Source organism: Bubalus bubalis, chromosome 6, assembly GCF_019923935.1.
Source record: "Bubalus bubalis isolate 160015118507 breed Murrah chromosome 6, NDDB_SH_1, whole genome shotgun sequence".
NCBI classification, from domain to species: domain Eukaryota; kingdom Metazoa; phylum Chordata; class Mammalia; order Artiodactyla; family Bovidae; genus Bubalus; species Bubalus bubalis.
In genome coordinates, this window is record NC_059162.1 from 49,735,415 (window position 1) to 49,751,622 (window position 16,208).

General features: G+C 48.1%; 3 long non-coding RNA genes across 3 annotated transcripts; 1 reads left to right on the top strand and 2 right to left on the bottom strand.

Moving 5' to 3' along the window:
- Window positions 1-7,014: 7,014 nt before the first annotated feature.
- LOC123334054 lies at window positions 7,015-14,572 on the bottom strand. Its single transcript, XR_006641203.1, has 3 exons — window positions 14,500-14,572; window positions 14,185-14,406; window positions 7,015-7,864 (listed from the first exon to the last, which is right to left on the bottom strand). It is a non-coding gene; the product is annotated as an uncharacterized LOC123334054 (long non-coding RNA).
- LOC123334057 lies at window positions 10,695-13,544 on the bottom strand. The gene is made up of 2 exons (XR_006551807.2): window positions 13,414-13,544; window positions 10,695-11,361 (listed from the first exon to the last, which is right to left on the bottom strand). It is a non-coding gene; the product is annotated as an uncharacterized LOC123334057 (long non-coding RNA).
- Window positions 11,470-15,294, top strand: LOC123334055. The gene is made up of 3 exons (XR_006551805.2): window positions 11,470-13,848; window positions 14,169-14,206; window positions 14,493-15,294. It is a non-coding gene; the product is annotated as an uncharacterized LOC123334055 (long non-coding RNA).
- Window positions 15,295-16,208: the final 914 nt, after the last annotated feature.

Consider the following 16,208-nt stretch of genomic DNA (forward strand, 5'->3'; position numbering starts at 1 on the left):
ACCAGTAGGCTGGTGTTCAGAGAAGGAGTCTAGTCACAAAGGGAAACTGATGCAGAAGCAGGTATACCGTGTCTGAGGCAGGCAGCACCAGTGTGTGATTTCAGACCTCGTGGCTGCCAACCAGGCTTCCAAGCCTGGAAGAGCTCAGGAAGAATGTAGGACCTCCCTGTAGGTGGTAGTCACTCCCTGCTGTCGGGATAGCTAGACAAAGGCCAAGCCTGACCTGGGTCTTCAAAGCTGCTCAGGCTTTGAGCTGGCAAAAACCACACTTATTCACTTAAGCACTGAGCACAGCTAAATGCCAGGGTGCTCCGCTGGTCTCCAGGGACACTGTGGTGAGGAACACAAGTGCTTTCCTTGCACCCATGTACTCTGCAATCTTGAGCAAAGTCAGACAGGAGAGCATGGATGGATATCGGAAGTAAGTTTGACTTGTCAGGAGACAAACATCCTGAAGCCCTTTGAAGGCAAGGCTACATACAGGGCCTGAAATTGACGAGCCCGTGTCACCTGCTCCACAAACTGTCCCAGACCTTCTTCTTCAGCCAAGTCTGCTGGTGGGGACGGCTCCTCTTCTAGGTCGGAGGTGGGAGTCGTATAGTTTTCTATCTTATTTCTATATCCTCTCTGAGGCTATCAGCATCTTGAGGGGAAGGAACCACACTTTATTGTCGTTAGATCACCCATGTCACACAGCTTGTGTGATCTTAGTTGCCCAACCAACCAGAGATCAAACCTGGGCCCACAGCAGTGAAAGCTTGAAGCCCTAACCAGTGGACCACCACAGAATTCCTTAGCTTGTCTTCTTTTTAAACCAGAAGCTCTAGAAAGTTAAACATCCTTGCTTTCTGATTTAGGCAGTTCTCCCCAAGGCTTACTTAGCACCAGGCCCTGTCACTCCGGTACTGTTGCCTGAATGATCTTGGGAGTAGAACTTGATCTTCAGTGTCCTAATTCTGCCTTCAGTCTCACAGTTTGTGGGAGTGGGTGTTGAATCCCATCCCCTACAGATCCACTTCTCTTTCTTCCAAGGTATTGAACAAAGGCATTTCTCCAGTCCTGGCCCACAAAGGATAACCATCTATTAAAACTTAACTAATCTTAAGTCTCTAGCCATTGAGAGTAATCATGAAGTCATAATGCATTGTGCCAGGCACTACACTGAGTTCTCTGTGAATACATGAATGTGCTCCATCCTTCTTTTGACTCAGCCATTGCCCCTGTCCCCGGATGAGAAGGGGAGCCACAGAGAGAGCAGCAGGATGGATCAGGCACCTGCCCCCAGCTACCAGTTACCCTGAACTGTAGCTGCTTCTCCCAGGAAAAGGATCAGGAGGGAACCAGCAAACAACTGGAAATGGGCTTGTTAGAAGTGAGGTGAAGTCGCTCAGTCGTGTCCGACTCTTTGTGATCCTGTGGACTGTAGCTTACCAGGCTCCTCCGTCCATGGGATTCTCTAGGCAAGAATACTGGAGTGGGTTGCCATTTCAAATACTGCCACACACTAGAATCCTAATGCCCAGGATGCACATGAGACCAATTAAAGTGGACTTTCTAGGCGTAGGACCCTGGCATCTATAGCTTTTTAACTTCCCAGGTGATTCTCATAAGCACCCAAGTTTGAGAATGATCGCTTTCTGCTCTTCCTGCTAAATTGCTGACCGTGGCCCAGGAGCATCAGCTTCACCTGGGAGCCCTACCCCAGCCCTGCTGAAGCCAAATCTGTATTTCAATAGATGTCCCAGGTGATTCATTTGCATTAAAGTTTGAGAAGCACTGGCTTAGGGCTTAGGTAGCGAACTCTTATTAATCCACTTGGCTTCTGTTATCAGCATTAAGTCCTTAATAAGCAGATCTCAAAATTCCATTGAAAAGCTCTGAATCAATCTGATTTATTGACTCAAAAAATGACCTCAGAGAAAACTATGCCCTTTTACTTCCCACTGCGTGGGGAACTGGGGAAGAAAAGTTCAATTGCTAGTTATATCCAACAGAACCTAGGTCAAGTCCATTCCAGAACTGGCATAAGAATCACTCCTGGCTGTCTTCCTCCTTCTGAGATAGACTCAGGACACAGGTAGGTGATGACCACACCTGGGCTGCCAAGGTGACTGATAAGATCCTCCAGCCAGCAGTGTCCACGCTTTGATGGCTTCAGCTATTTTCCCATGGTGTATACGTGTCATAGCTCCACAAATGATACCAACAATCCTTTGTCCCAGCAGAGGTCTTATTTGTCATCAGCTTTCTGATTTCAACTAGAAACACTGTCCACTTTTTTAGTTGTTTCGTTGCTATTACTTTAGAATGCTGTTTGCTTCACCTCATCTCTGCCAAGTCCTTGAAGCTGCTTCACAAAGTCTGTAAGAATACGATTTTTGCAGGTAGTTTGAAAACAATCATACATAACAACCATATAATTTCAGCCTTAAACCTGAGACCACTGTCAGAACAATCAGGCTCATCTTTGTAAGTCAATCAGAGAAGGAGGAGAAAGTCTCAGAGAGGCATGACTGTGTGGGGCAGCATGGTTTAGAAGGATTTGAGGGCAGGTGTATGACCTTGGGAAATTACTTAGGCTCTCTGAACCCATTTTCACACCTCTGAAGTGGAGAAAGTTATTTCTTTTTTGTTTTGTTTTTTTAAGAAAGTTATTTCTATTTCACAGGATTGTCGTGCAGATTAACTGAGCTGCTGACATACACTGACTAACAGTAACGGAGTAATAGTTATCTTTGTTGCCTTAGTTGCTAAGTTGTGTTGCAACCCCATGGACTGTAGCCCTCCATGCTCCTCAATCCTCATGGGATTCCCCAGGCAGGAATAATGAAGTGGGCTGCCATTTCCTCCTCTAGGGGCATCTTACCGACTCAGGGATTGAACCCGAGTCTCCTGCATTGGCAGGCAAATTCTTTACCCCTGAGCCACCAGGGAAGCTCGGCAGTTATCTAGGGCTGCATTAACCACTTATTTCAGACCTTAGCAACTCAAAACAATAAAATTATCTCAGTTTCTGTGGGTCAGGGAGCCATTTAGCTGAGTGGCTTACACTGAGGGTCTCTCTCGAGGTTGCTTGGGGCTGTGAGTACCTGAAGGTTTGACGGGGGCTGGAGGGTCTGCTCCCAAGATGACTCCACTCACTCACAGGCCTGTTGGCAGGAGGGCTTAGTTCCTTGCCTCAGCCCTCTCTCAACAGGGCTGCCTCCCCCAGACTGAGTGATCTAAGAGAGAGGTGGAAGCCACATGCCTTTGTGACCTAGCCACAGAAGTCCCACACCATCACTTCTGCTTTCTATTGGTCACATGGATCAGCTCCAATACAGTGTGGGAGGGGAAGGGTGACTTGCCAGGGAAGCCCCATGCCGCATCTTTAATGTTAGTTTCTTCCTCCTCTTGATATGGCAACCAATTTCCCTCCTTCCTCCTCTTGATATGGCAACCAAAATCCCCAAATATTCTGAGAAGGAAGATTCTTGAGGTGATTCACTTTTGTTCTCACTCCAAATTACTTTAAGTCAGAAGCTTCTCTCCTCACATCAGGCCTCACAACTGATCAGGGATCCAGACAGTTATGACTCAGAAATTTGGTACTAGACTCAGAATTTATCCCAGTTCATCTGACGAACATGGAGATTGACTGGGATGCTCCTTGTTTTACTATTCTCTGGTCCTTGTCCACTTTCCCCTTGAAAGAATGCACTCTATGCATTTTGTTATATCTTCAAGATGTCAAGCTCAAGCATTATCAAATATGCTGGCCGAAGTTTCCCTCCTTTTCCTGGAATATCTGCCCTTGAATACAAAGGGTTTACTTTTGGATCCCTGACAATATGGCTGTATAAATGTGACCCCACCATTATACAAACGAATTCCCATTTGAAAGGAAATGGCTAGTTAATACCAAGTTTTTAAACACTAGCAATGGGGAAGCATCAAGAAATAGAGAGGGGCCAGTCCTTTCTGTCTGCTTCTCTGGCTGATCCTCCTTGGTGGCCAATGACTTGGCATTTTTCAGCCTGTGGTAAACAATAATGATAAATAGAAAGATCTCCAGGGTATCGTCATAGCAGATTCTGTGCTACAGCCTTAAACACAACTCATGCAAGTGTCGAATGAACTGATGTACGGATGCATAGATGAATAGATGGATGAATTCTTCAGATGTAATATAACTATGGGTATCTGACCACCATACCAAAGGGTAGTGCCCCAAGTGAGGGGACCATTCCATTGGTCAGGCCTCCCCTCTGCTGGTGGCACCCACACTGTACTGGCCATTAGAGATAGCACCCAGTCTGGAAGAACGTGGTACCATGTTGCAAACTAGGTTACAGAGGAGTGTTTAGAACCCAAATGATATGTGCTTGTTCATAGGACTGGCTGGATTGACTGGGAACCTGGAAGGAGCAGGACTTGATAGACTCCGAGCTGCAAAAAGATGGATCTTAGAGCCAGTATCCAAAGTCAAAGTAGAGTGAGGTAGAGGATGGGTGAATATAGCTCTGGAGTCAACCTGGAGGTGAAAGCTGGGAGCAACAAAGGAGTGCAAGGCAGGGGGAGACCAGGGGCGAGAGGTGAGTGCACTGAAGTTGAGGACAGTGGAAACAGAGCAGGAGGAAGGGATGTTTATCAGTGAAGTTCAGCTGGAAGTCATGGAAAGCCCAAAACAATGGAGTTAAACTTCATTCTGTATTAAGTAACAAAGTGTGGAAGTGAGGCATCCTTAGCAGGTATAGCAATTTCGGGATGATCAAGGATCCAGATTTCTTCAATCTTGTTACTTCATCATCCTCAACATGTAGCTTCCACCTCATGGACAAAGATGGCAGCTTAGATTCCAGCCTTTACATCCACACTCCAGTCAGTAATTTGGAGAGAGAAGCAAAATGAGCACTGTCTCCCTTAAGGCAGGGTTTCTCAGTCTTGGTCCTATTGGCATTTGGGGTCAGATTGTCATAGGGCCTGTCCTGCTTAGCAACATCCCTGGCATCTACCAACGGATGCCAGTGTAACTTCCTTCTTCTTAAGTGTGACAGAAAAAATGTCCCCTGACATTGCCCAGTGTCCCCAGGGAAGCAAAATCTATCCAGCTAGAGAACCACTGCTTGTAACTGACTTCTTGAGGCTGCACCTCATCCCTCTGCCACTGATCAGAGCCTAGTCACAGAGGCAACTCTTAGCCACCAGGAGCTGGGGAATGTAATCTTTATTCCAGCCAGCCATGTGCCAGCTAAAACCCGGGAGTTTTATTGCTAGAAAGAAAGAAAAAGTATAGGGAGATTACGCAAGTGCAAGGACTCAGCCAAACTTTGGGCTGCTTCGTTCCAGATCCCAGCTCCTAGCTACTGGTTAGCTGAAAGGAGAAGGATTTGTGGTCCCAGTGGCATCTTGGATCGCTAGGATAGGAACTTTCCTCCCAAAGGCTGAGCCTTCAGCTGAGAAAGGCAAACACTGGGTTCTCACTCTGCCTTCCAACGTGGCACCTGAACTCAGGTTTATGAGTATGTTACAAGGCACAGAACTTTGAGTTGCCCTTCACTGTGGAGACCTGTGTTTTGCTTCAGTTCCCCTGAGACAGCCCTAATCAAGTTTCCTCCCTACTCCGCTTCTACTTTCCTTCTCTCTCTTCCTCCTTTCTTCCCTTAGGTGTTCTTACAAGAGGACTGGATGTAGAATCAGGAGCCCTGAGATCTAGCTTCCTCCTGCCACTGACTTAGGGTGAGGCACTCAATTTGTCTGGTGTCAGTGTCTGTAAAACTAGGAACTGACCAGATGATCACTGGAGTCCCCCCCTCACTCTGAACGTGCAGGCTCTCCAGAGTCCACAAGACTGTGGGGGGAAGCAGAGACTCCCTGTCCCTGAATGGCATAAACTCAGCCCCTGGCAGGGTCTGTATCTGCCAGGCTCCCCCACCGTGTGAAGTCCCAGCCTGGAAGATGTCACCAGTCCCTCCCACGGGCTCCAGATAGACCTGCTTTGGATGAACGGCACTCTTGTTTTGCTGTTTCACCAGCTCAAATCAAGCCATACAAACCAGGCCTTTTTACAAACCTGTCCTTGTGCCAGTCGGATGGTTGCAGCGCTTCCCGGCTGCCAGCTGAAGGTTGAAATAGCCCTAGTCGTGGCCTCTGGGGCGGTGTTGTTTCGTTGGTCAGATCCCCATGTCCTGTTAAATTCTGTTTCTCTAGTTAAAGTGTTTTCAGTCTTTATTTGTTCAATAAACACTTCTTGAGCACCTGTGATTCCCAGGGGCCCCAGGAATACAAAAACAAACAAGTCACAGGCCCCTCCTTTCTGGAATGGCCCTGAACCTGGCCTTCCTGGTGCTCCAGCGTCTTGTCCCACCTGACCATGCAGCCTGTCTCCCTCCACCAGCTACAAGCTGTGCTTGGGATCCTCTCGCCGGAATCACTGTCTCTTTCCCTGTGCCGATTTTGCATTTGCGCAAGCTCAGCCTGAAATGGGACATTGTCCCTGCCACACACACACACACACCTCTCTCTCTCTCTGGCCATGCCTTCCTCATTATTCAGGTTTCTCAGTTTAAATGTTCCATCTTTTGGGAGACCTTCCCTGACTGTCCTGCTCCTAACCCCAGACTAAAGTACACCCTCTCTTATATTCACTCACAGCACCCTGACTTTCCTTTTCAAAGCATTCACCATCTTGTATTCCTGAAGTCTTCTCCCTCGCTGCACTGCGCCCTCCCTGGTGGCACTGAGGAGCCAGGTCTCTCTCAATCACTGCTGGCAGACAGTAGGCCCTCAGTAAATGACACATGGGGCCTTCCCTTGTGGTCCAGTGCCTGGGACACCACGCTTCTAATCCAGGGGGGCTGGGGTTTGATTCCTGGTCAGGGAACTGGCTCCTGCATGCCACAACTAAAGATCCCATGTGCCGCAATTAAGACCCAGCTTATCCAAATAAATACATTTTTTTTTACTAAATAAAAAATATAAATTTCACGTGAATGAATACTGCATGAAGGAAACCATGAAAGGGAGAGAGATACAGACAAACACCCTCCATCAGGTACTGCTCCAGGAAGGCTGGCAGAGTGGAAAGAGTCTCTGGCTGCAGGCATGGGGAAGGGATGGGTGGGAAGTCCTCACAGGAAGGAAGAGGAATGAGAAAGGTGAAGAGGAAAGGAAAGAGCAGCCCAGGTAGAAGAAACTGTAGGGGCGAAGACATGGGGCAGGGCCTCTGACATTCCCTGGACCTGGGGAGACTTGGCCAGTGATCAGTGCCGCAGACATGGGGAAGCTATGGGCCCCCAGCCCTGGGTCTGTGTTCTCCCAGGAGCACAGGCCAGTTCATCCCTTCCGCTCTGTCTCTCCCCTCCTGCCCTCCACCTACCCTGATACTTTGTTTAAGAGCTTTCAGAATCTCTGGATTTGGAGTCCTTAAGAAGGTAGGGTGGTCCAGTGAGCAAGATTCTCCATTGTCTCCTTCTTTCTCTCTCTTCCTCCATCCCTCCCTTCCTTTCTTCCATCCTTCCATTCTTTACCAACTTCAACTCATATTTACCAAGCTCCTTCTATGTGTTAAAAGTTGGAGAGAGAATTTTCCTCTCATTCTATCTGAAAGCTTTGAAAAAGGAATCCAGACAGAAACCAGACACAGTTCCACTGGGCTGGAGCTGTGGCAGGGGAAGCAGAGGAGAGCTGGCAGGCAGGCAGACAAGAGCAGGAACAGCATCTCGGCCAGATCCCCAAGCAGGCACAGATTTAGGGGTCAGGTGAGCGGAGCTGCCAGTGCAGAAATGGGGCAAAGAGTCAGCAGGATGAGCTCCAAAGCGTTGGCCCTGGATGTGGAGGGAAGCTGAGCTCAGGAGCGAGAGAGAAGGGGCAGCTTGAATCCCTGCTGGAAGAAACAGGCAGAGAATGGTTAAAGGCAGGGGATATGCCCTTGTTTCCTTTCCTTGCTGTCTCCTACCAGAGTGACCTCTGGTTCTCTCTCTGAAGAGACCTTAACTTTTAAATGCCTTGGTTGCTTTTCTCTACCAAGGAGGAGTGTAAACCTGCCAATGAAGGCTGCCGCATAGCCCCTAAGAGCAAAGCGGGGGGGGCAGGCTGAGTTCTGAAGGCTGGGCTGCCCAGGGTGGGTGCTCTGCAAGCTGATGTATGCCAGGGCAGTCACCAGCTACAGCCCTGGAAATGAGACTGGCTCTGAGGTTGACTTGGGGACATAGGTGTGGCACTCAGTGATTTTCTCTGGTGTTATTGAGCGGGGTTTCCTGTGTACTGGCTCCCTAACTTGACCCTGGGTGTTGAGAGAATGTCGTCCACTTAACGTCACCCAGGGAATTCACCCCAGAACTGACTGACCCGCTGAGGATTCTCGGTCTGTGCTTCTGAGCTTTGATGGACAGCCTGAGAGCTGAGGAAGGGGATGGCCTGGAACAAAAGCCAGGCGTGCCGCTCGCAGCCAAGCCTGACAAAGCTCTGTCTCTCACAGACTCTTCCTCAGGACGGCAGAGCCCTCCCGGGGAGAAGGCTGCCCCTCAGGCCACCGGGGCATGCAGAACCCAGTGCCCAGAAGGAAACTTTCAATCAGATTAAGTGCCTTTTTTGATGAGACAGAAGGAATGAGGAGGAGGAGAGGCCCTGCCAGGCAGCTCTGGACTTAAAGAGGGCACGAAAGAATGTCATCTGAGGAATGGGGAGAGAGGACAAAGAGCTTAGTGTGACAGGAAGCCTGGGAGGAATAAAGCCAGCAAAGGGAGCCAGAGGGAGAGAGGGCCACAAAGAAAGGAGGAGGAGGCCGCAAGGCGGATGCAGGAACACAAAGAGGAGGGGCATGGTGCCTCTAAGTGCCTGGGCCAGAGCGAGGGAGCCCCGACGGGAGGGAAAGCTGCACAGTGAGTGTGTCTCTACACCCAGAGTCATCATCTGAGAGGCCAGCCCAGCCCAGCCCTCTGGGATGGATCTGATGGATCGGAGGAAAGGACGGGCCCCTTTGTTGAGGCAGTCAGGCCCTGCCCGCAGCCAGCCACGGGGCGCCCTGCCTGACCCCAACCTTCGAGCACAGCTGCCACATGTCCCTTTACAGACCAGCACTAGGAGTTCTGAGGGCAAAGATGAAAGGAAGTCATTTCTGTCCCTACTGTTTTGTTCTTTGGGAGTCCTAAACATTCAGCAGGGCGGGAAACAGGAGTGCAGGCCAGGTGTCTGTAGGAAGGAGGCAAGGGGCAGAGTTAGCCAGGCTGCCTGGGAGGGGCCTGGGGTGAGGCCCAGGGTTCATTTGTTCATTCAACAAACACGTGTTCACCATCTACTAAAAACAGAGTGAACAAGCCAGAATCTCTGCCTTTTGGAGTCTAGTTTACATTCCAGCTGAAAGCTATGGTTTTTCCAGTAGTCATGTACGGATGTGAGAGTCAGACCTTAAAGAAGTCCGAGTGCTGAAGAATTGATGTTTTTGAATTGTGGTGCTGGAGAAGACTCTTGAGAGTCCCTTGGACAGTAAGGAGATCAAACCAGTCGAAATCAACCCTGAATATTCATTGGAAGGACTGATGCTGAAGCTCCAATACTTTGGCCACCTGATGCTGAGAGTCAACTCATTGGACATGAGTCTGAGCAAACTCTGGGAGATAGTATAAGAACAGGGAAGCCTGGCGTGCTGCATTTCATGGGGTCACAAAGCATCAGACAAGACTTAGCAGCTGAACAACAACAATTGTTCAGTACTTACTGTGTGCCAAATGCTAAGTCTTTCCTTTTTTTTTTTTTATTTTATTTTTAAACTTTACATAATTGTATTAGTTTTGCCAAATATCAAAATGAATCTGCCACAGGTATACATGTGTTCCCCATCCTGAACCCTCCTCCCTCCTTCCTCCCCATTCCATCCCTCTGGGTCGTCCCAGTGCACCAGCCCCAAGCATCCAGTATCGTGCATCGAACCTGGACTGGCAACTCGTTTCATACATGATATTTTACATGTTTCAATGCCATTCTCCCAAATCTTCCCACCCTCTCCCTCTCCCACAGTGCTAAGTCTTTCCGTTCATCTGTTCATTTCATCACTACAGTGTCCTGCGGATCTGTTTTCCAGTGTCACCATGTCATTTAAAACCAGTGCCTCACAGCGCCCCATTTTACTCCCTTCCACAGCCCGTGTCACTTTCTGACGTGCTATGTTTACTTCGATTACTTGTCTGTGTCTCTTCACTAGAATGTTAGCTTCCTGATGGTGAGAATTTGTTTCATGCTCAGCACCCAGAACAATGCTTAGCATACAGTAGGCCCTCAATAAATAGTTGATGCATGATAGTACTATTATCCTCATTTTATAGATGAATGGGGCCCCAAGTGGTTAAGTAGCTTGCTCAGATCACAGCTAGAAAGTAGCAGAAATAGGATATAAACCCAGGAAACTTGGCTCTGGAGACACACAACTACAACAGACTATTAGCCCAAGTAGAGCATGACTAGGCCTGAGCTGGGGATATTGTGTGGAAAGGGTAGACCAAGTATTCAGCTCATAGGTAGGAAGAAGAAAGCCCTGAGTGGGAGGTGGCAAGCACTGAAGATTAACTTAGCTCTTTGACATTTGTGCTGAGAGTGCTGGTATTAACCTGGTATGAATATAATCATATAGAAACCAACAGACATCTACTGAACCCCTTTAGTGTGCAAAGCGCTGCACAAGGGGTTAAGAGAAATATCACAAAGTTTAAAGGAGACACTTGGCACTCAAGGAGCTTATAATCTTAATTGTGGAGACAAAGCGGTAGCACATGAAAAATTAATAGTGAAGTCGGTAATATTAACAGTATCGTAAAGTAGCATGTGGTTAACGGACAGATCAGCAGCCCAAAGAACAAGTTCTTCACCCTAAAGGAAGTGGGCATCTCTGAGGCCTGGGTAGATGGAGAAGCTTCATGGAGGGAATAAGTCTTCGCTGGCCCTGGCAGAGCGAGAGGGCTGGGGATGTGAATAAGGTGGGTGAGGAAGCAGGAGGAGGCTGGGACGAGGAGAACTCCTTGAGCAGAAAGTGCTGTGATGTGGAGTGCTGCAGAGGTGCCAGGTTGGGACTTGCAAGATAAACAGACCTGGTCAGCTGCAGAAGAAAACCTGAGCATGGGAGTAGTAAGGGCAGAATAGATTCAGACTGTGGAGGGCTTTGAACGCAGGATGACAGATGTGACGTGGAACTTATGGATGGCTGTCCATCTTGAACTAGGAAGGAGCCCAGACAGGGAAGCAAAACAGAAGGAGTGGAAAGGCTACAAAACCTAATGGCTGAGGGCACAGACTTTAGAGTCAGCGTGAGTTCAGATTTCACTTTTGCCTCTTCTGAGTCACATGAAAGACCAAGCCATGCAACATTTCTTGAGGCTTGTTTCCTGCACTCTAATAAAAAAGCAATGACAACAACAAAAACATTTCGTTAGGTACTGTGAAGTTAATCTAATGAGAAATAACATACGTAACGCACTGAGCACTGTGCTCAGTAAGGGGTAACTTTCAAAAGCCATGGACTAGATCCACCAACAAGGCTTGGTTCTCAGCCCCAAGAATCAGAAAGCAAGGCCAGACCATGTTCCATACTGGCCTCCCCTCGTGTGACTGACCCCTGCTTTGACGCCCTGGCCCTCATTCCTTCCATCTCATATGCAAGTACATACTTGTATATAAGGCTAAATAAAACTCTTGCAGAAACAGGACAGGAAGCTGGAAAGATATCATAAAGTCTCTTTATGTAACAGGAATTCCTGTTCCCAGGATAGTGTTGGTTTAACAGGATGTAGAGGGACCAGGGAAACAGATGGCTGGGAAGTGAATGTTATGGAACAATACAGGAAGGTATTGCCTTCCTAGGCTCAGGACAGACAAACTAGTTCTATTATTATAGCTGCTGCTTCTGTGCTGCCGCTGCTTTTTTTTTTTTTTTCCCTTTATGTAGTGTTTGCTTGCCTGCCCCTGAAGGCAGTTTCAGGACTTCAGCAAAAGACAAGTTAGTACCTGTTTTAATAATGATAGCTAAGATAGTTTAGGGATTTTGTTTTGTTCTGTCTTCATTTTTGGAGTTGCATTCCTTAATATTTCAGCCTTAGCTACAATGGTGGTTTTGACATCGTCAATCAAGAACTCAGTAGGCAACAGCTTAAATGCCTTCAATATTACCATCAATTGCTTGATTTTTAAATAGAGTTTTAATTTCTAAAGTATTTTATTAACTATTCACCAATTAAAGCAAAGCTAGAAATCGCAGCTTCATTTCAAAAGTATTGCTTGGGGATAAAGTCATGAGAAAACATGAGTTACCCTTCTGTCAATTTGCTACAACAATAAACCAGGTCACGGTGAGCCTCCACTGCAGCTCATGTTTTAATGTGCCTACTCAGTGCCAGGTGTGGCACTAGGTTCTGTGTGTAAAGTGGTGAACAAGACCTCATAGTCTTCACCCTCAAGGAATTTTCTAGTAAACTTTTTCAAAGCGCATTCAGCCCTTTGCAGAGCAGGCTGACCTCATTTTTCACCCACTTGTTCTTTGAGAAGCTGTGATGAATTTGTGAATGCTCCATTCACATTCTTCCCCAGCATCCTTTGTGTCTGGAATGCACACATAAATGAAGACGCAGGGCAGGTGTGAATCAGACCATTGTAAACCCAGCTCAGACCCCGATCTTGCGGCTTAATCTGCACTCTGTTCTAACCCGCTGCTAACCAGGTGGAGTGCGTACATGCATGCTCAGTCATGTTTGACTCTTGGCGACCCCATGGACTATAGCCTTCCAGGCTCCTTTGTCCATGCATTTCTCCAGGCAAGAATACTGGAGTGGGTTGCCATTTCCTACTCCAGGGGATATTCCTGACCCAGGGGTTGAAACCGCATCTTTTGCATTGGCAGGCAGAATATTTTTTTTTTTGACCACTGATCCACCTGGGAAGCCTAACCAGCTGGAGACAAGCTCCCTAATAAACCACTGTAAAATTACATTCTGAAGTGAGTCCTTATTCATGTTTCTGGCCGAACATGTTTCCCATATATCTGTTGGTGTACAGGGCATCTCTGCACAAATGGTGCATGGCTCTTCCCATGTTTTATTTCATTTTCCATTCAAAAGAAGCCTGTGAGGCAGATGAGTCAGCCAATGATATCTTTCACATGGTGAGGAGTGACTTTTCCAGTCTTGTAGATGAAGGGAAGCTGGGCAGTCTTGTTGGTCACTCCAGGCCAGGGCTGCCCACCAACCTCACAGACTAATCTGGGCACTAGCTTTACAAAGTCAAGTGCACTTGTACATCAGTATGTACTGAGCCCCTGTCTGTGTGATGCTTCTTTCTCTGAGCCAGCGCAAAACTCCATTTGCTGAGTCATCAATTCTCAAGAATCCCAAGCTTCCCCAAACATGAGGACCCCACGGATGCTCCAGAGAATGGCTCCAGTTCACTACTTACAGATGTCTCTGCTCCAAGAGTAAATCCCAGGAAGAAAAGAAGCAGCTAGTTAATTTCATGCTGAGAAATATTTCTCTCCTCTCTTTGATCTATTTATTTCTCATGATTCTTCTGCTCTGAGCTTCTCCTTTGGGCCTACAAAATGAATCTCCCTGGTGTTCTGGGAGAGCACTCAAAACTATAAAGCCATAAAGAGGAGGCTCTGGGCCATGTGAGGGGCACTAAGAGTGGATGAGTCACGTGGGATGGGAAAAACCTGCCTGGGAAGGCACAGGAATCTCATTTAGGATGTAATTGCTGCTCTGCTTGTTTCCATCACTCAAAAAACTATAAGCTCTGTGAGGCAAGCATGCATCCTGCTCTCCATGTAGAACCAAGGCAGAGCCTGGCGTATAGTTGGTGCTCAATAAATACTTACTGAAAGGAGGAAAGAAGGTAGGTAGGAAGAAATGTGTGTGGGGGCACCAAAACATCTCAGAAGGATGCAAAGAAAATGTGGAGAGTTAAGGTCTGGGTAAGAACAGAGTTTGCACAATTCTGGCTTTAGCCCCTACACCTAAATGTGCCGAAAACACAGGTGTTCCTGGTTTGGTGGGGGTGGGAGGACGCCAGCTGAAGGGGAGGGCTCAGTCCCACCAGCCTGGGAGCAGCGGTGCGGCAGCAACCCCAGCGGGTGTGGGGGTAACGGCTGGTGCACAGGCCAGTGGGGACCCCAGATGGACCACCAGGGCAGACCTCCCTGTGTTCCTTCACAGCACGACTCATGGATACCTGTTGTTCGTGGAAGCCTCAGGTAAGGCAGCAGCTCTGTTGCAGCAGCCACAGAGGTAGGATCCACTAGGGGCTTTGCAGGCTGTGGACACGACGTCGTGAAGGGCAGCTTTGGCACTCGGACCTCCGGGTTGGGTTTGTGCAGAAATCGTAGCAGTTGGTTACAGACAGTTGAAAACACCGCATGACCACATTTGTAGGACCCTTTCACATTCAACCGCCCTGTAAAAGAAGCAGGGCAGAAACTGTCACCTTCTTTTTATAGATGAGAAAATCGAGGTTTAATAAGGCTGAATAACTTTCCCAAGGTCTCACAACCAATAAGGGGTCAAGGTCTGCACTTCAAGGTTTCTCGTCCCTTGTCAATTATATCCGCCGAAGCAGGCAGCGGCAATGTTGAAAATGACCAGCAGAGGGCAGCGTTCACACAGGCTGTCTACGCCTCTATGGAGCTCAAAGCTACCATCGCTACTGGGACAGACCCCCATCATGGACCCCTGAAGATACACTGAGAAGGATACAACGTCATGTCCTGTGATTTTCCTAGCCCCAAAGCTTATCTAAATGTAAACATGAAGCACCAGGTACTTAAATTCAGGGACAGACTACAGAGTAACTGGTGCTCATATATCAATTCTTTGCGACCCCATGGAGTGCAGCCCTCCAGGCTCCTCTGTCTATGAATTTTCCAGACAAGAATACTGGAGTGGGTTGCCATTTCCTCCTCCAGGGGAATCTTCCTGACCTAGAGATGGAACACACTTCTCCTGCTTCGGCAGATGGATTCTTACCACTGAGTCACCTGGGAAGCCCCAAATAACTGGCCAGTGACCTTGAAAAATGTCAAGGTCATTTGACATTGAATATCCTTTTTCTTAGAAATATTTAGGGGTGAAAACACAATGTTTTGAACTTGCTTTTAAGTAAGTTAAGAAAAAACAGTAACAATAAAAAAATGAGCAAAATGTAAAGTGAATCTGGGTAAAAGGTATATGGAATTTTGTTTGTTTGGCTGTGCTGGGTCTTCGTCGCTGCATGGACCTTCCTTGCTGCATGGGCCTTCCTCTAGTCTTGGAGAGCGGGAGCTACTCTTCATGGAGGTGCTCGGGCTTCTCATTGCAGTGGCTCCTCTTGTTTCGGGGCACAGGCTCTAGGGTGCTAGTGCTTCAGTAGTCGTGGCGCCTGGGTTTAGTTGTCCCTCAGCATGTGGGATCCTCCCAGACTAAGGATCGAACCCATGTCCCCTGCATCAGCAGGCAGATTCTTAACCACTGGACCACCAGGGAAGTCCTGGAATTTCTTTGTACTAAACTTTGAAATTGTATCCACATAAAAACAACAAAAAAGGCTCCTAGTTCTCCAGGGTCTGGGGCTTGCGGTAGCCACACCTGATTCTGGGCAGGGAGAGAGCTCCCTCGTTGGGGTTAGGGGTGGGATAATGAGGCCTTTTCTCAGTGAAAGTGGCTTTAGCTGTGAAGCCCTGACTGCCTTGCTGGCCAGAGTAGCTGCACACAAAGCTTACCTGATAATAGAATTGCCTTGCCTGACCTAGAAGATGGCCTTTGCAGCCCGTGTTTTGAGAAGACAGGCTGTAATTCACACCTATGCAGGGGGGAAGAACAGTGGACCCAGCTGAACGTGGAATGGAGCTTGCAGGCCCCACATCTCAGTAGAGGCTGGGGACACAGGGAGCGTTCAGAGCCTGTGAAATACAGAAAAGGAGTGTAATGTGGGATGGATGCAACTGTCACCTAGAGCCTTGCTGAGAGGATCCTTCTAGTGGGTGAGACTGCTAGGATCTGAATGAGCAGGGGAAAGTATTGACAATAAAAAGATACTATGAGGGGCAGCCGGATAAAGGGCATCGCGTAGAAAGGGCCCATGGGAATGAAGGAGAGTAGACCAGTTCCCTCGGAACCACCTGGAGGGCTCCCTCCCCGACCCAGCCCAGAATTCGGATTCATTTAGGCCTGGAATGGGCACTGAGAATTTACTTTGCTAACAGACCAGCCAAGTGCTGCCAG